A 24,587-nucleotide genomic window follows, 5' to 3' on the forward strand; every position below is an offset into this window, starting at 1 on the left:
AGTCATGATTAAGAGCAGGGACCTGCAGCTGCCCCTGACTTTATTTCCTTACCTGTAATCTACATTAACAATGTACCTCCTAGGAGTTTTTGACAAATGGGAAGCTAGATGTATAGCACTTAGCATGTACATGTCAGCTGAGAGAGCTGATACTCCTGTTATTGTCATGATTATGTGACAATGTGAGTGGACATCAAAGAGGAAGACTGAAAGTTCCAGGTTTAGAAGCTTGCTTTCCAAAGGGAACAGAGGTGAAGACGAAGAACCAGAACTTGCAAAATAAATTTCTGTTCTCCCCAGATGCATCTTTCCCCCAGGGCAGGGTCCTTCTCAGCTGTAATTTTACACCAATGTCCACACCCTGCCAGAAAGAAAGAGAGCAAAATGTAAACGAGAATATTTGCTCTGTCTCCACACCCTGCCAGAAATAAAGAGAGCAAAATGTAAACGAGAATATTTGCTCTGTCTCCACCCCCTAGAGAAAGAGGAGCTGGTTCTCTTTGCAGCTCCCTGGAGAAGTGGGAAGGTTCACGCTCCACTGCCAGCCCCGACTGCAAAGGTCCTGGGACCATGTGAGTGGGGTGCTGGAAGGAAGCCCACTCTGGTGGGGAGAGCGGGGAGGGCTGCTGGGAGATCTGGCCTTCCCCAAAAAAGGTGGCAAAAGGCAGCAGCAGCGTGCAGGGGCCCCACTAGCCAGCCCTGCCCTGAGATTAGGTGAGGCGGCTGCTGGGAGAAGGCACAGATCTTCACCCCACTCACCCACCTCCTAAGGTGGAAATCAAAACGGGCAGAGCAGTGATCACGAAAGCCATTCTTTACTGGATTCACACAATGGGCTACGTGACTGTGGTTTTAGCTCTATTCTCTCCTTTGATCCTACAGCTGTAGTAACTGGCCACTTCCTAGTGCTAGGTAATGAGCTAAGCATGTCCGTGAGTTATCTTTTTTAATCGTCTCAAGAACACTGTGAGCTCGGTGCTATTGTTATCAGCCCAATATTACAAGTAGGGAAATTGAGGCTGCAAAAAAAAAAAAAAAATCAGTTCACTTTCTCAGAGTCCCTTGGGAATTAGGTGTCAGATTCTGGATTCAAACCCTGGTCTCACCAACTCCAGAGGCCAGTTCTGAGTCTCTAAGCTCATCAGGCTCTCAGAGCCCACAGCCCTGACTTCCAGGAGCACAGTTTGTCCAGCGATGGCAAAGGAATGAAGGCAGTGGCCACTATCCACTGGACATCTGTGTTGTTCATTCAGTAGGTGCGGGAGTCAGGGTCTGCTGAGGACCTTGGCTTCCTCCCTCGAGGCCTTCCCCTCCCAGCCTGAGGTGGAACTCACTGCCCCATACTGCACCCCAGACTTGCTGGAATCACCAAAAAAAAAAAAAGAAAAAAGAAAAATTAGTTTGCAAATGACTGGGCCCTCTTCCTCCACACAGTCTGGCTTTGGCTTCTTTGGCAGATCCATGTGTAGGTCTGGTTTGTTTTTTTAAAGTGCAGACAAATGCCACAGGGCACTTTTCAGCTAAAGAAAACCCGGTCTAGCCGCTGCTCACCTGGCAAGCCCAGTCTGTCTTCCAACTGGAACAGAACTGCCCCTTTGTGGATGGCTGGACAGCTGACAAAGCCCTTTTCCATCCTTATCTCATCCACTCCCTCCGCCCCCACTGCTCCGCGGGCCAGGATTAGTAGTATTACTCTCAGAGCACTCAAGGACAGGGACCGTTTATCCCTAGGGTCTAAGAGAGTGGAAGCACTGAACTGCCAGGAAGGAGGCTCCAGGCCACGTGGTTAGCCAGAGGGTCAGAGCTCAACGTTGTGTCTTCTGACTCTAAAGCCTTCTCTAGGGCTCCTTTTGGATGTCCAGGGATGTTTACTGCACTGTCTGTAACAGCCACGTGCCCCTCACTGGTGGGTCCCTCATAGGCACTGTAGCCTTGCTCCTCCGTGTGGTCCCGCTGCCAGCAGCTCGGGCAGTACCGGGGGGGGGGGGGTGTGCAGAACCTCAGGTGCCACCCTGGACCTGCTGAATCCAAAGCTGCAGTTTAACAAGATCCCCAAGGCGATTCCTGTGCTCATGAGAGTTGCAAAGTCCCACATTACAGTACATCCGTCTGGTGGACCACCTTGCCACATTTTACAACAGAATGTGATGGATCTACATAGGCTGACGTAAAAGGATCTCAGAACTTATTGTTACGTGGCGAAAAAGAAAAGCAAGTTACAGATCAAAATGAATTTGTATGATTCAATTTGTATATACATTAAAAAAAAAAAAACCACTAGTACACATTAATATGTGCACAGAGTTGATCAGCCAGGCAGCCTATTAGGGTGCTAATCTAGAAGGGGAACCCCAACAGCACTGAACTAGATCAAAACACAGTGCCGGTTAACTCAGGTTTCCACGCGGGACAGACCTGTGGTAACCAGTGCTCAGAGGGAAATAGCCTCCTCTGGGGGAAACTAGAACATTCCCTTCCTCAGCACTAGGAGCAACTCTAGGCTGTGCCACCATGCCAGAGTCCAGCTCAGCTAGGCGACGATTCTCTCAGGTCCGTGGTCTGTCAGCTTAGTCCTTGGTCAGAGATGTGTGCCTCCCCGAGACCTAGTGATTTGTTAGTGCGTCACCTGAATCTTAGCCCCTAATACAGCCCCCAAGAAACTGACTGCTTAGACTTCCCTGGTGGTCCAGTGGTTAAGACTCCGTGCTTGCAATGCAGGGGGCACAGGTTCGATCCCTGGTCAGGGAAGTAAGATCCCACGTGCCACGTGGCGCGGCCAAAAAAAAAAGAAACTGACTGCTTGGATGACTGCAATTCCAGGACAATTCCAAGTAAGTTAAAAGGTCAGATTTCATTCTGTGTATGTAATAAATTCTCTGTTTCAAAAAGAAAGAGGAATGATCTATTTTATTAACAGAAAATCAGTTTCTCCATATCCTGCCTAAGTAAATTTTGAACCACTGTTTTTAAAATATCAAGTTGAGGGGATGCCAAATTACAAGCCTGCCCAGGGCACCTCTGTGTCTCAGTCTGGCTCTGTATGTGCATAAAAAAAACAACAACAAAGAAACCTTGGAAGGATTTACAGGAAACAGTTAAGCAGGCCAATCACTAGGAGGTAGAATTATAAGAAGTTTTACTTTTTACCTTAACGACTTTCTCTCTTCCTTAAATGTTTTGAAACATGCACTGTTGGTGGGAATGTAAAATAGTAAACCCATTTTGGAGAGCGGTTTCTTAAAAAGTTAAACGTATGATCCAGCCATTCCACTCCTAGGTAATTTACCCAAAGGAAATAAAAGCATGTGTCTATAAAAGGACTTATACTTGGATGTTTGTACCAGCTTTATTTGTAATTACCCAAAACTGGAAACATCCAAAGGTCCATTTAACAGGTGAATGGATGAACATACTGTGGTGCATCCATAAAATGAACTAGTCAGAAAAAAAAAAAAAAAAAAAAATGAACTAGTCAGTACTCAGCAGTAAAAAGTAAGGGCCTACTGACACACACAACAACACAGACGAATCTCAAAATTGTTATGCTCAGTGAAAGGAGCCAGGCAAAAAAAGAATATATACTGTGTGATTTCATTTATGTAAAACTCTAAAAAATTCAAGCTATTTATAGTGACTGGACAGCAGATCAGTGATTGTCTGGGGATGTAGGGGGTAAGTGGGGAGGGATGGGAGGGAGAGATTACAAAAAAGTATAAGGAAACTTTGTGGAGTGATGGATATATTCCTCATCTTGATCATAATAATGGTATCATGAATATATATTTGTGTGTGTGTTTATGGGTATGTGTGGGTGGGTGTGTAAAAACATCACATTATACACTTCAAATATGTGCCGCTTACTGTAAGTATATCATAACAAAGAAGAGAGAAAAGAAAAGAAAAGAGAGGGAGGTAGGGAGGAAGGGAAGGAAGGGAGGGAGGGAGGGAAGAAGGGAGGGAGGAAGGAAGGAAGAAAGGAAAGAAAAAAAACAAGCCTTTTTTAAGTTTATGAGTAGAAAAAAGCAAAGGCACACCCACATTAAAATGTGTGCTTTTTCACTTGTAAATCTCCTGGTCTCCTCTACCTATCATTGCAGAAAATGCATCAAATGTGATCCTTAATTCAGCTCATTTTAAGACTATCTGTTCCTTTCTCTCCCCCATGTCCCCCACCAAGTGAAGCGGAATCCTGCTGAAATGGAATCAGATAAGGTTTCCTCGCTCCACTATGGCCCCCAGCTTCTCCCCATGGAGGTTACAGGCTGCGAGGAATGTGATGGCATGTTTAGTTTGGAGCAGACTTTGGCCAGTAAATACAATCTCAGCTCAGACCAGAATCAGCCCTGATAGAAGATAGGCCCTTCCAAAATAGCTGGAGGTCAGTCCTCTGTCCAAAAGCTCCATGTAGATCTTTAACAGTGAGGGGAGGGGAGGGGAGGAGAAGGCGGTAACCACAGCATTCTCCTCAGTATCACTGGAGCCTAACTGGGAAAGCTCTTGGCTACAGAAGCTCACTGAGAAGTAACAAGAGAACAATCAGAACATGGCTGGCCAAGCTTAACGAGGTCTCTGATGGTCCCCCGTTCTCCAAGTGTGAGAGGTTTACACCTCCGTTGGCCTCAATGGTTGACCAGCCATGTGATCCCAAGTTGGTTAGGACCAAAGGGAGTCCACTGGACCAGATGGCTTTCTAGAATGCAAAACTCTAGTAACAACAATGATAACCATGACATCTGGTGCTGAGCACACATCTATTGCCACGTTTAATCCTTACACAACTCCATGAAGTAGGAACTGAGTCCCAGAGAGGTTAAGCAAGTATCCTATTAATAGGTCTGACTCCAGGGCCCATGCTCTGGGCCATAGCACCACACTGCCTCCCAGGAGACCATGGGAAGTCCAGGCATGGCAGAGATCCTGGACTCAGACCCAGGTTCAAATTCCCATTCTGCACTGATGAGTTATGCAGGAATAATAATAATACCTACCTCACGCTTGCAAAATCACGTGGGTAATGAGGGCTGAGCATAGCAGGTGATCAGGAAGTGGTAGCTGCCATCATTTTCATCATCATCGTCATCACCGTCAGTGTCCAGAAGACCATCCAAAGCTGCTTCTCAATAAAAGAAAAACAAGGACCAGCACTGTAAATAGTAAAGGCTGGGGCTAGGACCGAAACCTAGGCAGTGGCTTGGAGCCTGTGATTCAACAACTACAAATTTTAATTGCAGTATTATATTTTCCAGTTCTGGGACTTCCATTTAATTATTTTTTATAGTTTCTAGTTTCCTGCTGAAATTCTTTTCTAATTTCTTGAATGCATTAATCACAGTTATTAGAGTCTCACCTCAAGCCTGGGGTTTTATTAAGGAACCGCCACCATGGGTCAGTCCTCACTCCAATTTTCGTTCCCCCAGACCTTGAGACACCAAAGCCCTGCCAGCTTCTCAGCCTCTCAGCTGCCCCAGTCAGTACACTCCTTGAGGGGAAAAGCAACTCCCCAGTTACAACTCCCTTGTCCTTCTCAATCATTTCTAGGTGCTCTCGACAGGAGGGGTGACCTGATACTAGCTCGCCTGCTGTGGCCAGAAGCAGGAAGCACCAGCCCTCCCCCCAACCCCATCCTCTTGCTGCTTCTCTGCCAACATGGATAAAGGCTGCAAAATTAAAAAGCAAAAAGAGAAAAGATAGGTGATATTGCAGTTTTCAAAGTTGTGTTATTTACTTATTTGGGCGACATTTTTCTCTATTTTATTTCAAGAAATACTACACAATATAGTTTCTGAAGGAAATGAATGATAAAAGCTGCCATTTATTGAGCACTTCAAAAGGACTTAATTGTTTTAAGCATTTTACATGTATTAACTCAGTCCTCATTAAAAGGCTGCGAGTAGGTTTTGCCATCTCCACTGCCATGGGTGAAGGAGCCAAGGCCCAGAGAGGTGAAGACATTGGCTCCAAAACACACAACTTTTTTTTTTTTTAACATCTTTATTGGAGTATAATTGCTTTACATTGTTGTGTTAGTTGCTGCTGTATAACAAAGTGGATCCGCTATACGTATACATATATCCCCATATCCCCTCCCTCTTGCATCTCCCTCCCACCCTCCCTATCCCACCCCTCTAGGTGGTCACAAACCACCGAGCTGATCTCCCTGTGCTATGCGGCTGCTTCCCACTAGCTATCTAGTTTACATTTGGTAGTGTATATATGTCCATGCCACTCTCTCACTTCGTCCCAGCTTACCCTTCCCCCTCCCCGAAGACACACAGCTTGTACAGCATAGAGCAGAGACACAGACCCAGGTATGGCCAAACATTCTTCTTTGTGACCTAAGTGCAAGGCATGAGTAATTATAAGGAGTTAGAGTATCCGGATTTGAAAGGGCAAGAAAGCCCGAAACAATTTGCAGACCACCAGAAAGAAAATGGCTAAGGAGGATGAAGCAATGTCTTGGGGCAAGAAAGAGTTCTGAGCTCTGTTTGGTGAGCCCCAGCTTTGAGGACAGGTAACTTTGCCTCAGTGTCTTCATCTGTAAAATGGAAATGATAAAAGCATTCATCTTACCCCGTGGGCTGTTCATTCCAGGACTTTAGCACTCAACCGCCTTTCCCATTTCCCAGCTCCAAGCAGAACCTGAGACCTTCCCTGTTGAGGGAGGTTTGCTTCAGGTAGAGGAAAACTAGGATTCAGCCAGCTGCACACCTGCCCTGAGCCCAGCCTCACCCTCCTTTGGAAGGAACCTAGATTCGGATGCCAGGCCCTGCAGGGGGGCGGAGAATGGAAAGGGAGCTTTCCCAGGCCAAATGCAGAATCCCTCCAAGTCTGGATGGTCCTACAGGGCAGCGAGGCCCTTCCCACGCAGTCACCCCAAACTCAGAGGGCTCACTCAGTCACAGTCTGTGCGTGTTTTCTGAGCACACACCAGTCAGTCAGGACTCGCCTGGTTGCAGGTGGCTGAAACCCAGCTGAAAGTCTGAAAGCAAAAAAAGAAATGATTGTCCCTGTAACCAGACAGTCCAAGGGGGTGGTTCAGACGCGTCTGGATCCAGGGGCCTAGGTGACACCTTCAAGATCCACCTCTCTCCCTCAGGGCTCTGCCTTCCCCTCTGCTGGCTTCCTGCTCGGGCAGGCCTCCCCACGTGGTGATGAAGCTGCCCTCCAGCTGCGCCAGTTTCACCTCCTCGGCAGCCCCAACCCGGAAAGAGCTCCTCTTTCCCAGAACTTCCAGCAGAAGTCCAGGGCTGATGCTAGTTGGCTCTGCTGAGCCTGACCCGCTCTCACAGTCTGAGGGACGTGGGCCTCCCCGTGCACAGCCCTGGACTGTACTGTACGTTCACCCCGCCTGGGGGGTGCAGGCAGCTACCTCACTGTTGATATGGGGAGGCATCGAGGACAGATTTACTGAGCCCCGCCTCTGCCAGACACTGTTCCAAGTCCTGTAGATGTATTTAAATCTCACAGAACTCTGTGAGTTAAATGCCATCAGGTGGGGTGGGAGGGGCCGTATAGGAGTGGGGAAGTGGGAGGTACAAACTATCAGCTGTAAGAGCGGCTCAGAGATGTATCGTACAACATGAGGAATAGAGCCAATATTTTGTAGTAACTGTAAATGGAAAGTAGACTTTAAATTTTGTAGAAAGGGCTTCCGTGGTGGCGCCATGGTTAAGAATCCGCCTTCCAATGCAGGGGACACGGGTTCAATCCCTGGTCCGGGGAGATCCCACATGCCGCAAAGCAACTAAGCCTGTGCGCCACAACTACTGCGCCTGTGCCCTACAGCCCACGCACCGCAACTACTGAGCCCACGTGCCACAACTACTGAAGCCCACGTGCCTAGAGCTCATGCTCCGCAACAAGAGAAGCCACCCCAATGAGAAGCCCACACACCGCAACGAAGAGTAGCCCCCGCTCACCGCAACCAGAGAAAGCCCAAGTGCAGCAACAAAGACCCAACACAGCCAAAAATAAAACAAATAAAATAACATTTTAAAAATAAAATTTGTATAAAAATAGAGACTTCCCTGGTGGTCCAGTGTTAAAGAATCCACCTTCCAATGCAGGGGACGCAGGTTCGATCCCTGGTCAGGGAACTAAGATCCCACATGCTGCGGGGCAACTAAACCCACGTGCCACAACTACAGAGTTTGCAGCCTCAACGAGAGAGCCCACGTGCCACAAACTACAGAGCCCACGTGCCACAACTAGAGAAGAGAAAACCTGCACACCACAACTAGAGAGAAGCCCAAGTGCCACAACTAAAGAAAAAGCCCGAGTGCCACAACGAAGGGACTGCGCACCACAATAAAAGATCCCGCATGCCTCAACGACCCGATGCAGCCAAAAAAAATTGTATAAAAAATTTTTTAATAAAGATAAAGAAAATAGGAACATACACACAAAAAATACCATCAGGCAGGTGAGGAAACTGAGGCACAGAGAGGCCAAGTTACCCCAAATTGCACAGTTGGGAGACAGCAAGGCATGGCCTCACACGCAAGCACCTACGGAAACCCCCCCCCCAACCATTGCACCACACGGCTTCTACCATTTCTCCCTCAAGCTCTGGCCACATGGAATCATTTCAGTTCCTCAAATGATTAAGCTTTCTCTCACCTCCTGGCCTTTGCACTCGCTCCTCTTCTGTTCAGCACCCGCCCTTTCCCTTTCCTCCCAGCCTAGGCTGAAGCTGGCACTCAGGAAGTCTTCCCTGACCCTTCAGACCAGACGGGCCCTTCTGTGTGCTCCCAGCCCCAGGCACCCCCTGCGATGGGTTGCAATTGCCCGTTGCTTGACGATGTGCCCACCAGGTGTCCGCTGTTCTCGGGAACCATGCTACATCTGAGCAGTTGGTAGGGGACGGGCTGGTTCAGTAGTTGCATTAGTTTCCTGTGGCTACTGTAACAAATCACCATAAATGTAGTGGCTTAAATCAACACAAGTGTATTCCCTTTCAGTTCTGGAGGCCAGAGGTCCAAAGTCAGTTTCACTGGGCTAAGGTCAAAGTGATGACAGGGCTGGTTCCTTTTGGAGGCTCCAGGGGAGAATCTGTTTCCTTGCCTTTTTCAGCTTCCAGAGGCCACCTGCATCTCCTGGCTTCCATCTTCAAAGGGAGCAGTGTAGCATTTTCAAATGTCTTCCTCTCTGTTCCTCTGGTTTGTCATCACATTGTCTTCTGTCTGAAAGACACAGGTGGAGGATACCCTCTTATAAGGACTGTTGTGATCACATCGAGCCCATGTGGATAATCCAGGATCATCTCTCTATCTCAAGATCCTTCACTTAATCACATCTGCAAAATCTCTTTTGCCATAGAAGGTAACAGTCACAGGGTCCGGACGTGGACTTCTTGAGGGACTACTGTTCGTCTACCACGGGGGTGAAGTGTGAGGACTCCCAGCCTGGAAGCCTGGAAGCTCTTGAACCCATGTGGTTCAACCTCTAACTTGCTGTGACCAAGTGATTTAACCTCCCTGTGCCCCAGAGGGCAGAGGGCAGGAGATGACTGAGTAGAGTCGTTTGAGGAACCGAAAGCAATTCAGGCTGGCTGCAGGACAGGGTCACGGGAGGAGCCGCTTGGCTTCAAGCCCCGGCTCTGAGTCAGTTTCTGCATCTGTGAAATGGAGATGATAACGGTCCCTACCTCATAGCCCTGGCTGTCAGAGGATTAAATGACTCAAGACATGTGAAGTGTTGAGCGCGGTGCTTTGGCACAAAAACACTCGATAAATTTTGGAAGTTAGATGTTGTCTTAGTTTGGGTTTCCTCGCAAGCAGACCCAATTCTAGGATTCAAATGCAAGACATTTATTTGGGAAGTGATCCCACGAAGCACTAGCAGGGGAGGTGAGAGGTGAGGCAGGCAAGGAAGGAAGCCCATAAACGGTGCGTTAATGAGGGGCTGCTCCTGGGACGAGGAAAGGGGAGGAGCTGGGGGCTTTACCATCAGTTATTGGTGGAGGGCTACTGGGAGGGGGGGCGCTGTTCATTCGAGGCCCTTTTGGACTAAGATGTACAGGCAGAGTGTGGACTTACGATGACTAAATAAGTTAGTTTATGAAAAGCACTCACCCAGTGAGCAGGTGACCAGAAAGTCATCAGGCAGAAGGGCTTGGCTGCCAGCAGCTGGAAGTAACTGGTGTAAGCTGAAGGGGGTCTGGGTGTGTGCTGAGCGTGTGCTATAGTCGTACCAGAGACCATCCCACCCGGGAGCCTGGACTCTGGGGACTACACACACAGTGGCATCCCCCGAAGAGTGTGGCTCCCCCTGTCTTGGAAAGGGGCAGGGCCAGGACTGAGGCCCGAGCCTCTGGGCCCCTCAGAGCAGGTGGGAGAGGCTCTTACGCAATGTCATGTACTTTCTCCAGGACAGGCTGAAGTGGAAATGTTAGCAGATCCCCACAGGTACCTGACAGACCAGCTCGGCAGCCCAGGGCCCCAGAGGCCGATAGGAAGGTGGTGTCTGTGGTCAAAGTCCTGATGGGGGACAGAATGACAGGCAAGTGCCTGTGCAGTGAAACAGCGAGGTGTGAAGGGCCCGGGGCAAGGGGTCCGTCGGTAAAGGCAGGGAGGAAGATGACCTTTTAAAGAACAGAGGCCATGAGGCTGTGGATTTGGGTGAAGGGCAGGGCTGTTGTGGCTTTCTGAGATATTTCAGGCATGAATAATGCTCAGATTGCTGGGGTGGACACAGAAAGAAAAGTGGGGAGTAGTCCTGAAAGATGGAGAAAGGCCAGCTACTCTGCAGTCACTGCAACTTGGGACCTCAAAGGCACTTCCCCGCAGCAGTGAGGGATGAAGGCTGTTCCAATTTCAGGGCCCTGGCAGGTACCTCATGGCAAGGCCTGAAGCCCAAGGAACAAGGCTGGTTCGGACATCAGGCCAGAGCTCTGGGACGCTGCAACCCAACATCTTCCCAGTCCTCTCTCTGCTCTAAACCCTCGAGAAGTCCAGCTGACAGAATGTGGCCCGCTGCTCAGAACATGGGATTCGGGACAGGCCTTGACCTCATTTGAGGTTCCAAAAATAGACCTTTTTTTTTTTGAGGTACTACTCTAATCCTGGGGCCCCCTGGCTCCATGATCTGTAGATATGAACTTATCTATCTTCTGAGAGACAGAAGAGGAAAATTCAGTGTTACCTGCTAGTCTCCTTGATCCAGGAGAGTCTGTGGTCAAGGACCAGACAGCCTGGACTCTGATTCCAGCTCTGCCATTGACCAGCTGTGTGACCTTGGGCAAGTTACCTGACCTCTCTGAGCCTCCACTAACTTCCTCTTAGTACATGTGTTGATCATAATCATACCGACCTGGTAGAATTGTAATGACTAAACAAGTTAGTTCATGTAAGACACTCACCACAGTGCCAAGCACATAGGAAGCCACTGACTTCTCTAGTTAGTGTGTATTATCTCATTAATTCTGATAGCAACTCAAGCTGTGCTCACCCAGTGCCTGTATGTCCCCCTCAGAGCAAATCATCTTGCTGTGGTGGATTATAACTTCCTGCTAACTTTTCAGATCCTTCCACAGAAGTTCCTGGAGCCAGGAACTCTGTGTTGTTTACTGCTTTTCCCAGCACAGCACACAAGTGCTCTAAAGATATTGATTTTGAAAGTATCCCTGCTTTACAGACCAGGAAGCTATGGGCAGAGGGTTTCAGGGACATATTCATGGTTCCCTAGTAATGGGGTCATCCAATATACAGTCTCCAGCCCATGCCATTCTGCCAATATGCAATTCTTGAGCACATTTTGTATGTCAGGCCTTGGACCGGGCACCAGGGAGAGACACAGAAAAGAAGGTAAACCTCAGCCCCGTCCTTCAGCATCCTTATCTTTAAAAGGGAGATCATACACTTTTCAAAAAAAAGATATCCAAACGGCCAACATGTACATGAAAAGATGCTCAACATCACTAATCATCAGAGAAATGCAAATCAAAACCACAATGAGATATCATCTCACGCCTATTAGAATGGCTATCGTCAAAGAGATAACAAGTATTGGCAAAGATGTGGAGAAAAGGGAACTCTGGTGCACTGTTGGTGGGAAGGTAAACTGAGGTTTACTTTTGAGATTCCTCAAAAAATTAAAATAAGAACTACCATATGATCCAGCAATCCCACTTCTGGGTATATATCCTGAGGAAATGAAATCACTCTCTAGGAGAGATATCTGTACCCACATGTTCACTGCAGCATTATTCACAGTAGTCAAGACATGGAAACAATCTAAGTGCCATCAGTGGATGACTGGATTAAGATATTATTCAGCCATAAAATAAAAGGAAATCCTGCCTTTTGCAACAATATGGATGGACCTTGAAGGCATTATAGTAAGTGAAATAAGGCAGACAAAGACAAATACTGTATGTTCTCACTTGCATGTGGAATGTAAAAAGCTGAACTCATTGAAATAGAAAGTAGACTGGTGGTTGCTAGGGCTGGAGAGTGAGGGAAATGGGGAGATGTTGGTCAAAGGGGACACGTTTCCAGCCTTATGGTGACTAAGTTCTGGGGATCTAATGCACAGCATGGTGGCTGTAATTAACAATACTGTATTAGATACTTGAAAGTTAAGAGAGTAGATCTTAAATGTTATAACCACAAGAAAGTGGTAATTATGTGAGAGGATGTGGGTGTTAAGTAACCTTCCTGTAGTAATCCTTCATTACACTGGACACCTTAAACTTACATGTTGTATGTCAATAATATCTCAATAAAGCTAGAAAAAATGGAGATCATACTATCTCCCTCAAAGGGCTCCTGTGGGCTGAAGTGAAGTTTTGACTGCTAAGAGCCTGGCACAGGGTCCAGACTGAGGCAAGGGCTTGGTTACTGGGTGCTAGTACCGGTCTGTGGGCCTTTTCTTGTTCCTTCATCTGAAATTTCCCTTTTCTCCCTTCAGGCCTCCCAAGCCTGACTAGCACCCACTGAGCCAAGTTGTCACCTCCTCCACGAAGCAGCTCTGCTCCACAGGCTGGCTTTGTTCCTTCTTCTGTGATTTTTTTTTTTTTTTTTTGGCTGCACCACGCAGCATGCAGGATCCTAGTTCTCCGACCAGGGATCGAACCAGTGCCCCCTGCAGTGGAAATGCGGAGTCCCAACAACTGGAACCCCAGGGAAGTCCCCTGTGATCCTAAAATGCCCAAGATTTTGATGCACTCCCCAAACTGGGTTAGTTCTGGACCAGACTGTACACTCTACGAGAAGGGGCCTGGGTCCATCTCAGCCACAGCTGTATCCCTGTATCTGGCAAAGGATCAGCCACATAATAAATGCTGAGTGAATAAAGGAAACAAACGAGTAGAAAGGAGAATGGATGAATGGATGGATGGATGAATGACAGATAGATGAATGGTTGGATGGGTGGATGGATGGATGGATGGGAGAATGGATAAATGATTGGATGGGTAAATGGATGAATGAATGAATGAATGAAGAGGTGCCAGGCTGAAAGGCAGCACTTCATCCTGCAGGCTGTGGATACTGCTGGGCTGTGGGGCATCCACACATGTGTGGCCTGGAGCCTGACAGTTCAGGCCTGAGGAATCTACATCCCGTCCCCACCCTGGGTGGGGTGTTTGCTCTACTCTTCTTTCCACAAGGCAATTAACTGCAACCACCCTCCATCCAGGCAGACAGATTCTAGAAAGTCAAACAGCCCTTCCCTCCCTGACTAGGAAAAGAGTGACAAGGTCTTGCCATCCACCAGTGGCTGGCTTCGGGATCCTCGAGTTTGCATTCCCCCAAAGCTCACAGCCGCATCTTTTTATTTTCCTTTTATATATAGCAAAACATTATACTCACTAGCCTTCTGTTTTATCTCAGGCATTTGGTCTCCTGTGACCTCTTCTGAAATTTATCCTCCTGAAAGATAGCGTTCACCAATAGAAATCATATGTACTCTGCACTTGATTTTATTTTCATTTGACATATTACCTTTTCATGAGAACAGATACTATTTACCTGTGTAACTGCTGGTAGCTGTGGCCAGGCCCTTGCTCTGCAGTAATGTAACTTATTTAATCATCCATCATGTCAGACAACTTGTGTGCTTTACAAGGTCTCACTATGCTTGGGTGTAGAATAGTATGGCCAGCGTGCTACCTTTGTGTAAAAAAGATGGAGCAGGGCTTCTCTGGTGGCGCAGTGGTTGAGAGTCCGCCTGCCAATGCAGGGGACGCGGGTTCGTGCCCCAGTCTGGGAGGATCCCACATGCCACGGAGCGGCTGGGCCCGTGAGCCATGGCCGCTGAGCCTGCGCGTCCGGAGCCTGTGCTCCGCAGCGGGAGAGGCCACAAGAGTGAGAGACCCGCTTACCACAAAAAAAAAAAAAAAAAAAAAAGATGGAGCAAAGCATGTATATTTACCTGTCTGCATATAAAATACCTCTGGAATGATTCATGAGAAAATGGTAACATTGTTACTTTCAGGGATAGAGATGGGGAGAAAATTTTTGCCTTGGATCCTTTGGTATCTTTTGTACTTTAAACCAGGATTTTTAAAAAAAAGATAATTAAATTAACATTAAAAATATCAAGGTTTCCTGCCCTGTCCCACTTGAGGGTGGATTAGACTTATAGACTCACTTCCAAAGAGTAGAGTTTGGAAAGTGAAAAAAATAGTAACTTCACAGTAGAGAAGCCTGACAGACACCACCTTAACCACAAGCTCAAGGTGAATCTCACCAGCGGCGTCATGTGGGTGCCATGGACTCCTGATAGGATGTGATGAGAAGGGCACTTCACCTCTGTGGTGTTCTCTCTGAAAGCTTATAACCCAGGTCTACTGGGGAGAAAACCACACAGACTGGTGGGCATTGGACAGGAGACCTGCCATTCCTCCTCAAGACCATCCATGTCTTTTTTTTGGCAGTGCAGCTTGCAAGATCTCAGTTTCCCAACCAGGGATTGAACCCAGGCCCTCAGCAGTGGAAGCGTGGAGTCCTAACCACTGGACCACCAGGGAATTCCCAAGACCGTCCATGTCTTGAAAAACAGGGAGAAACTGTCACAGACTAAAGGGGAGCCATGATAAGTAAATGTCATGTGCTTCCCTGGATTGAGTCTTGGAACAGAAAGAGGACATTAGTGGAAAAATCCAGGTGAAACCCAAATCAAGTTTGGAATTTAGTTAATAGCTGAGTGCCAGTGTCAGTTTCTTGGCTGTGACAAATCCACACGGTAATAAAACATTAATAATGGGGAACTGGACTAAGGAACTCTCCACATTATCATTACACCTTTTCTGTAAATCTAAAATGATTCCAAAATTAAAAGTTCACTTAGAAAAATAAAGATTTCTCAAGTTTTAATGAGGAGTAAAACAAAACAAATAGCCCTACTATACCCTTTTGGAATAGGAGCTTGGGTCCCCTTTTTCCTTCTTCGGTCTGTGGTTACAGGAGCACTGCGCGTTATGAGTCGGAAGGATGGGGACATTTCCCACATTTCCATCAGCACTTCTGCTGAGGGAGGTCTGATTCAGGCCTGGTGTTTGTCTGGGGTTGGCTGAGGCTGTTTCAACACGAGAAATTGCTGTTACCATATAAATAAAAGTAATTCCCTTGGTGTTGAGGTTTGCATTTGTTCATTCACCTTAGATGGTGTCCAGATGTTTTCTCCGGGGGAAATGGCTTCAGGCTGAGGGGGTCTGGAGCCTATTGTTTTGGTGCCACATATGCTACTGGCCAGCAAGATGCCAGCTCTCGAGTGCAGAGTTTCTGAATCTCAGTTTGCCTAACCATAAGATGAGATGATAACTTCTCTCTCGTAAAGAACATATGAAAGCACTTTGCAAAAGGTATGATCAGTTCAAATATAAGACCTCAAACTTTTCTACTGGGGGAATAAACGCAGCCTGGAAAGTGAGCAGTTGAGAGTTGAGGGTGGGCTGGGTATAGCCCAGAGCAGCCGTCTTCGAAATATGATTTTCTTTTGGTGGTGGTGGTGGTGGTGGTGGTGGAACCTCAGATTTTAGCTTTATTTTTACTTATTTATTTTTTAAAATAAATTCATTCATTTAGTTCTGGCTGCATTGGGTCTTTGTTGCTGCACCCGGGCTTCTCATTGCGGTGTCTTCTCTTGTTGCGGAGCATGGGCTCTAGGTGCGCAGTCTTCGGGAGCTGTGGCTCACTGGCTTCGGTAGTTGTGGCTCGCGGGCTTCAGAGCGCAGGCTCAGTAGTTGTGGTGCATGGGCTTAGCTGCTCTGCGGCATGTGGGATCTTCCCGGACCAGGGCTCAAACTTGTGTCCCCTGCATTGGCAGGCAGATTCTTAACCACAGCGCCACCAGGGAAGCCCCTGATTTTAGCTTTGAAATTCATGAAACTTGACGTTCTAGTCCCTGCAGGGCACACACTAAAGGCCAGGGTCAGCTCCGTGGGCGTGCTGCCCGTGCAGTCGACAGGGTCGTGTGCTTGGAAGGGCCCGGCACTTAATTTAATACTCTGCTGTCACCATCTTGAAATTCTCCATACTCTCTGAACCAGGGCCCCTACATTTTCATTTTACACCAGGCCCTGCAAAACGATGTAGCCTGTCCTGCTAATGGCACTCAGTGTGCATGTGGGAAGGCTACAGGCCAACTGGGATTTTGAGGGCAAGGAGAGGAGCGGCTGGAGTTGCAGAGGAGAGGAGATGTGAAGCTGTGGCCTCAGGAAAACAACTCCTAGAGAAGGAGCTGCAATGGGAGGTAGGATTTTCAGGAAGTCTTGCTCTACTAGGAAACTTGCCTTTTAAATTCCTAAGAAACCGCCAATAAATTTTTCGTTGCTGACGGTGGGTTGGATTTGTTTTTGGAGGGAGTCCTGTGTCAGGACTGGGTTCCACTCCACCTCCTGTGCCAGGGAGGAAGGCAGGGAGCATGCGCTGGGTGTGCCCTGGGTGCCAGCTACCATGTTGGGTGTGTTCACGCCGAGAGGACAACAAACCAAGAGAGCAGGGCTGAGGCGCCCTGGCCATTCTCTTGATCCCTGTTCTAGGCTGAGTCTGAGCAGGGCATCTGTTATGTCCTTGGGTCTCCAATGCTGGGATTTTGAAGGGCAGGGACAGTAGGGCTTTTGAGGCTGCCCTGGGCCTCAGCCTTTTGCTTCGTGCTGGAACTCCACTTGGAGGCTGGCCAGCCCCCTCCTCTGCCTCTGACTTTATCCCCAGCCACGCCTCTTGCTGTGGCCCCACCTGCGCCCTGCCTGGCCCCTCCTCCACACCTTTGCTCCCACCTGAAACCACAGCCCTCCTAATGCTCCAGTCCAAGTCCTACCTGATCCTGGGGCCAAGGCTGCATCTGGACCCTCTCTCTAAACACTCACAGCACCCGGACAATAGTACAGTCAGTGTTTGCTGGGCCACTGTGTCAAGGTCTATTTGTTTATGAGGGTTGATGAGTTGGGTGTCCAGCCCCCTGCAGTTCCCATAAAAGTACAGTTTAGTAAATGGCTAAGTGTGTGGGCTCTGGAGTCAGAGACCTGAGTTCAAATCCTGTCTCTACCAGTGTGATCTTGGGCACCTTACCCAGACTTCCTGAGCCTCACTGTGCCCACCTAGAAGGTGAGAATGGTGTCATGGGTTTGTTGAGAGAATGTATAAACGAGAGGACAATTAACTGTGGCTGTTGAAGTTATTATTATGACTGGGGATGGATGAGGACGACTCTGGACAGACTTAAATAATATAGACATTAATGGCCAGACTTAGTGTGTTCCAGGCAGTGTTCTAAGTGCTTTATGTAGGAGTTATTTAATTCTTATGATAACCTAGAAAGCTGGTATTATTTCCCCCATTTTACAGAGGGGGAAACTGAGACCCACAGAAGTGGTTGGCCCAACATTACAGTAACAGGTGGAGCTGGGATTTGAATCTGGACAGTCTGGCTACAAAGCCTGTACCCTCACCCACTGGCTCTGCTAGCCCTCAGACAGCACCATAATGCTCCCTGTCTCCAGAGCCTGGGCTGGGCCGCTCCCTGCCTCTCCCAACTCTTCTGGTGCTGGGTGCCCCCACTGCCAAAGGAAGGAACCCTTGGTCTTTAAATACTTTAGCTTTCCGGGTAGCTAATATTTACTAAGCAAAAAGAATGCCCCAGGAACTATGCAAAAGATTAAAATATCTCATTTAATCCTCAAGGCAACCCTAGGAATTAGGTATCATTGTTATCTCCATTTCATAGACGGGAACTGAGCTCAGATAGCTTAGATAACAAGGCAGAGCGGGGACTTGAATGGAGGTTTGTGCTACTCTCCTTCCCAAGTGGAAACAGACAGTGGGTTCTTGGGGTCCTTCTCCTGTCTGGAAGCCTGCCCACAAGCCACAGCAGCAGACTCTGGGAGGCTGGAAGGGGGATGGCCCACCCCCTCCCTGGCTCCAAGAATGTGATGAGGTCAGGGCGCGCTGGTCCCATGCCAGCTCCTGTTACCACCACCCCTACCCACCACTCCCCTACCCACTCCTCCCACTCCATCCTCAGGCTAGAAGAGGCGAGCTTGGCCCTGGGGTTCTGTGCTTCCTGGAAGGCAGGATGAGGAGGGAGCAGCTTAAAAATCCGTATAATGGCCACAGATGATTTCAGTGCAAGCTGGGTACTTTAAGTGACAGTAGGAGCAGAATGGAGGGGCTTGGCCCATAGGACAGTCCAGGAGGGCTTCACAGAGATGGTAACAAACCCATAAACCTCTTCCAGGGCTTCAACCAGGATCTAACGGCACAGTTGCCTTCCAGAGACAGCAGGAGGCAGATTTTGCAGGGAGGTGGTGCCCTTGCCCACAGTCTGCTTTGCCCCTTCCTGGCTGGCCCAGCTGGCACTTCAGGTCAGACCTTGGCCCCAGCCTTTCTCCTGAGCCTGAGTCAGGGGAACACAAAGCCTGGAGCCTCCTGGAGTGCAGACACCCAGCCCAGCTGCTGGGTGTTCTCTGGGCAAGGACAGCCACCAAGTCTCAGATCCTGACAGAGAGGGTGTCTCCTCCATGCTGAGACCACTGGCTCCTCCTTAGCTGGCCTGGATCCAGGACTGGTCCATTCATGCTGCCTGATTACTTGTGTAGCACTGAGTTCAAGCCCTAGATCTGTCATTCACAAGCATGATGTCAGCTCACCCTGCTGAGCCTCAGTTTCCTCTTTTCTAGAATGGAGGTGTTAATAGTACTGACTCTGCAGTATTTCTGGGAGGATTCGGAGACAAGGCCTGCGGGCTTGTCTGGGCTGTGAAGCTCCCATCACTCACATGTCTGTACACTGACAGGCTGGGCCAGCCGGGGAGGGACTATCTCTATGCATTGGATGTGCACAACTTTTTCAGTCTATGAGACAACTTATGAAAGTTCAGTGACTAGTATTTAATGCTGACCTACTACTATAAAGTATTCTATATTTATATGACTTCAGAGACTCTTCTGCACTAGGACACCCTCCCTCCAGTGTCCAACAACCAGTGCTAGCCCCAGGGCGTGGGGCAGATTTGTGTATTTATTTGTCTGTTCCGTAGGCTTAGATGTCCTGTTAGGATCCTGTTTAAAGTTTTAGTATGCCTTCAATACATAACTTTTTTTTTTGGAATTTTTATTTATTTATTTTTGGCTGCGTTGGGTCTGCGTTGCTGTGCGCGGGCTTTCTCTAGTTGCGGTGAGCGGGGCTACTCTTTGTTGCGGTGCGCGGGCTTCTCATTGCAGTGGCTTCTCTTGTTGTGGCGCATGGGCTCTAGGCACGCGGGCTTCAGTAGTTGTGGCGCACAGGCTTAGCTGCTCCACGGCATGTGGGATCTTCCCGGACCAGGGCTCGAACCTGTGTCTCCTGCATTGGCAGGCGGATTCTTAACCACTGCGCCACCAGGGAAGCCAATACATAACTTTTTGAAATGAAAATATTTCATTAAAAAAAAAAAAAGTGCCTGACAGCTAGTGAGCACTCAGGAATGGGAGCTGGTTGATGGGACCAGGTACTGTGCTGGGCGGGGTGGGCGATGCCTCAGGGTACAGAGAGTGGACTCTCAAGTGCCTGGGAGGAGCCGAACAGTGTACTCTTCTGAGCCTCGGTTGAGGCCTCTGCAGAATGGGGATAAGAGATTCATGATTCAGTCACATAAACATGCATACAGCAGGGACTTAATAAGTGTTAGATTTCGTGATGATCTCATTCAGCTTTGGCCACGTTATCTCCATTTTTCAGAAAGGAAAAAGCACAGAGAGGTGGAGGAGCTGTCCCAGGTCATACAGTGGGAGGCCTGACAAAGGGCCCTCAGGCTGCACTGCCAGCTTCCCCAGGGCTCAGACGAGGAATCAGTGGGTGCGGACCACAACGCTCAGGCTGGGACAACTGCCTCAGGTGCTGTAATCAGCCAACAGCTATATGCAGGGCTCCTGACTCCCTGTCTAGCATGTCCGCTGAATCAGCCTTCCTCTGAATGGCCACCCTGCCCTGAGCAGTGCTTGCCAGCCCTGCTCTCATTCAGTACCTTTGGGGAAGCTTACACCCAGCTTCCTCATGGGAGGAGGGACAGTGATGTTAGCTGCGTGTCTATCACATTATTTCTTTTCAGTTTCATAACCCTGAAAGCATGTATCAGATGTCATTAGCCCCATTTGATATGAGTAATCCAAGCCCAGAAGGCTTAAGAAATCTGCCTGAGGTCACACAGCTTGGACATAGCAGGATCAGGATTCTAACTGACTGATGGGGCTGGAGCAGTAGGAAAGACAATACTAAGCATGGGGACCTGGGAGTAAAGAAGCTCCCAGAAGAGGTCTGAAGGCATGGCCGGCCCACAGACCCTCCTCAGAAGCAGATCCTGGCCTGGTTATGTCAGCTAGAAGAGGAAAAACAAGGCAAGAAGGAACAGGAAACTCTGTTCAGGGTTACTGAGTGTGCTCCCATATCCGCTTGTCCCTCACCACTGCCCAACTTTCAACTGGCAGCACCTGCTTTCTCTGAGTTGCTAGGGGCCACCCTGTGTCACACAGCAGGCCTGACATGCCCTGGAACTAACACCCGCTCCATCCCAGTGTCCTCAAGGGGACTGACGGCAGATGCCTAAATACTCCAGCTCCCTGGTTCCTGAGTCACCTGTTCCATACCATTTCCCAGTGTTCCCCTGTAGGGCTGTAACCAGACCACACTCAGGTCTGCTCACCCAACATGCAGCAAACAAAGGACCCGAACTCCCTGATGGCTTTCAGGGAAGGGTTTTTAAAGGCAACGTTAGGGGTAAGGGCTGCAGGGTGTGTGATCAGCTCATAGACTTTCTTCTATTTGGTGGTGAGGTAACAGGTGATGCTTCAGGAATCCCAATCGTCAAGCTTCTGGCTCCAACCTGTCTGGGGTCTAAGTGCTTGTGCTCAGCATGGAGTCACCATCCTCCACCTGCCAGGGGTGTCTTAGTTTCTGCAGAACAACTCAGATACGTGTCAGATTGCTATGTGTAGCCCCTGAGGAGGAACTAGGACTCTGTTTTATCACTGAGCTATCATTTAAGCTAGCATTACTTTTCTTTCTTTTTTTTTTTAACATTTATTTATTTGGCTGCATCAGGTTTTTGTTGTGGCACATGGGCTTCTCTCTAGTTGTGGCGTGCGGGTTTTCACTCTCTAGTTGTGGCGTGTGGGTTTTCTCTCTCTAGTTGTGGCATGTGGGCTCTGTAGTTTGTGGCGCGTGGGCTCTAGTTGACGTGCCCGAGCTCGGTAGTTGTGGCGCACAGGCTTAGTTGCTCTGTGGCATGTGGGATCTTAGTTCCCCGACCAGGGATCGAACCCGCATCCCCTGCATTGGAAGGCGGATTCTTAACCACTGGACAACCAGGGAAGTCCCTAGCATTACTTTTGTTGATTGACTGTTTTTCCTTTGTTCCTCTATTCCCTCACTTCCCTAATTGTTAACTTCTTGTGCCTGCCATTTGGAACTCAGGGAAGGTCTAGAGACTAAAGCTTTCTCTATAAACAAGAAACAGGGGACATGGAGGGGCTTTTGTATCTGGAAGGCCCTGCAGAGTCCTACTTGGTTTCAGTCCCCCCTTTTCTTTGATATGCCTCAATTCTGAGGAGAATGGGGGCAGGACAAAAAAAGAGAATAAAGTTTTGGATAGAGAGGTTAATCATAAACTCGGCAGAGGAACTCTGTTTTAGGGGGACTCAGTTTCAGGACTAAGCCCCACAGTGATAACCTGCTCTTTAACACATTCAGCATCAACGTCTTCTCCCCGTCCACTTCCCAGCTTCCTGAGGTCCTCATCTCAAGGCCTCCTTTGGGATCATCTAAGTCAGTAGTTCTCAACCAGGGGCAATTCCCCCAGGGACATTCGGCAAGGTCAGGAGGCGTTTTTGATTGTCCAAGTGACAGATGGGAAAGAAGCTACTGATTCTAGCAGGTAGAGATGAGGCTAAACAACCTATAGTGCACAGAACAGTCCCCAACAACAAAGAATTATCTGGCCTCAAATATCAATAGTGGGACTTCCCTGGCCGCCCAGTGGTTAAGACTCCGTGCTCCCAACATGCTCCCAATGCAGGAGGCGCGGGTTTGATCTCTGGTCGGGGAACTAAGTTCCCGCATGCCACACAGTGAGGCAAAAAAAAAAAAAAAAAGTCAGTGGTGCTGAGGTTGAACATCTCTGACTTAACTAAGACACTCAGTGGCCCCTCCCTGTTGCTAACCCTCTAGCATCCTTGGCCAGACAGGCATGGCCCGGAAGAGCCCCTGTGTGGAAAGGGTAGATGGGTGGGCAGCTAGCCGCTGGGGTCGCCTGGCTTTTGCCTGCCTCCATCTCCCCTTCTACCTCCCACCCACTCTGTATGGTTCTGCTGCTGTTGTGGCCCCACAAGAAGGCCCAGGGTGAGGATGGGCATGGGAGACAAGGCTTGGCCAATCATAAAACCCCACCCCAGACCACTGGGATGTTGTTCAGGGAGGCACGTGACTCCAGCTAAGCCAGTCAGAATTTGCTCTGGGACTTTTCCGCCAGAGACTCTCCTTCCACCAGGGCCAGAGAGCTGGCAGGACATGAGCCTGAGGCGTCCAGCACGCAAGCAGAGCTCAACATCAAACCTGACTAAGAAATGCTGAGGGGCAGAGGCCTGACACATAGACAGTGACACAGATCAGAACCTTCCCTTTTTTGGAATTGCTTTTCTGTCTTGACTAATAGGGCCTTGTCTCTCCCACTGGGCTGGGAATTTCCTGTTCTTTTATCTCATCTCCAAGCACCCCGCCTCCTCCCACTTCTAAGAGTGTGTAAGACAGGCCTGCCCCACAGCAGAGTCACCCAACTGCTCATTTATGACCTACGGCTGCTCACCTCCCCGTCTAGCTTCTGGCAAACACCTGAGCCAGTCTCTCACCACATCACACAGACTGGGCTGGGGAAGAACCCTGTCCACCTTGCTAGGAAGGATCCCCCGGGGCAGATGTCTTCTGTGGCTCCTTTGAGGACTGGATGTAAGCTATGGATGGCTCCCGGGGGTTCACAAAACTCCTGATGCCCATTCCCTGCCCGACCTATTTTGGTTTTTCAAGAAAGCTGTCTCTGAATTTTGGACCCAGCTTGAATCCCGAATCTGCAGCTTCCTGGCTGCATAAATCTGAGCAATTCACTTCCTCTCTCTGAACCTCAGTTTCCTCATCTGCAAAACGTGGAGAGTGGTAACACCAACCGTCCAGGGGTTTTATTGGAGTAAAGATTAAAGGATACAGTACAGGCAAAGCCCTTAGTCTAGTGTCTGGCACTTAGCAAATAGTCAACACCTTGGGGGAATAATAATATTCTGGAAATATTTTCTGCTTGAAAAATAGAGGAGACGCCCTGGGCCACCCCTCCCATGCTAAGCTAGCAGGGCAAGGACTCCTCCGGTCTGTGGCCAGCTGTCAGGAGGTGGGTGTGGAGGCCGGACCCTCTCCCACCAGGGAAGGGCCTGGCGTTTGCACCCGCCTCCCACCCCGTGGACCCAACACACCCAGACCCCCACCCTTGTGAGTCAGCCTAACTCCTTAAGGCGCGGCAAAACCCACAAGTCACTTCCTGGCTGCCCCCAACAAAGGCCTAGAACCCGCAGTCCAGGAACTGGCCCCTCATCGCTCCTCAGGCCTGATAAGAAGGGCAGGAGGGTCTGAGTCAGCCAGGAGTAGCCCTTTCACAGCTCTCCCTTGGCCTACGGACTGTTCCCAGCCCAACCTGGGAGCTCAGAGCCCCTCCACGTCCCCTTCTCTTCATGCTGCCCCGAGGGTCTGCCATTCAGCCCTTCGGCATCATTTCCAGAAGGAACCAGCCCAAAACTCTGGTAGGAGCAGCAAGGCACTCAGTGGAGTACTCCCTGGAGTTTATCAGATAAGCATGCACTTCTGGGGCCCAGGGAATGGGACAGGGGATGGGAACAGGGTGAAGAAGGAGGACAAAGGTGAAGGGAGGGGCGGGGCCACGCCCTCCCACTGGAGCGTGCCTCTGGGAGGGGCTCAGGCTGCAGCCTCCTCAGTGGCCCCCCAGCCTCCCACCTGGCTCCACTCTGATCCAACTATCCTCCACCCAGCAGCTAGAACCACCCTCTTTTAAGCCACATCTGCTTGTCCCACCCCTGCTGTAGCTCCCACTGCCCTTTGGGGAGAGGCCAGGTT

At 49.2% G+C, this 24,587-nt stretch overlaps 1 non-coding gene across 1 annotated transcript; it reads left to right on the forward strand.

Annotated features, from left to right (window-relative positions):
* The first annotated feature begins 2,675 nt into the window (after nt 1-2,675).
* Nucleotides 2,676-2,748, forward strand: TRNAC-GCA (transfer RNA cysteine (anticodon GCA)). Its single transcript has one exon. It is a non-coding gene; the product is annotated as a tRNA-Cys (tRNA).
* Nucleotides 2,749-24,587: the final 21,839 nt, after the last annotated feature.

The sequence above is a fragment of the Phocoena phocoena genome, chromosome 10, assembly GCF_963924675.1.
Source record: "Phocoena phocoena chromosome 10, mPhoPho1.1, whole genome shotgun sequence".
Taxonomy (NCBI): Eukaryota; Metazoa; Chordata; class Mammalia; order Artiodactyla; family Phocoenidae; genus Phocoena; species Phocoena phocoena.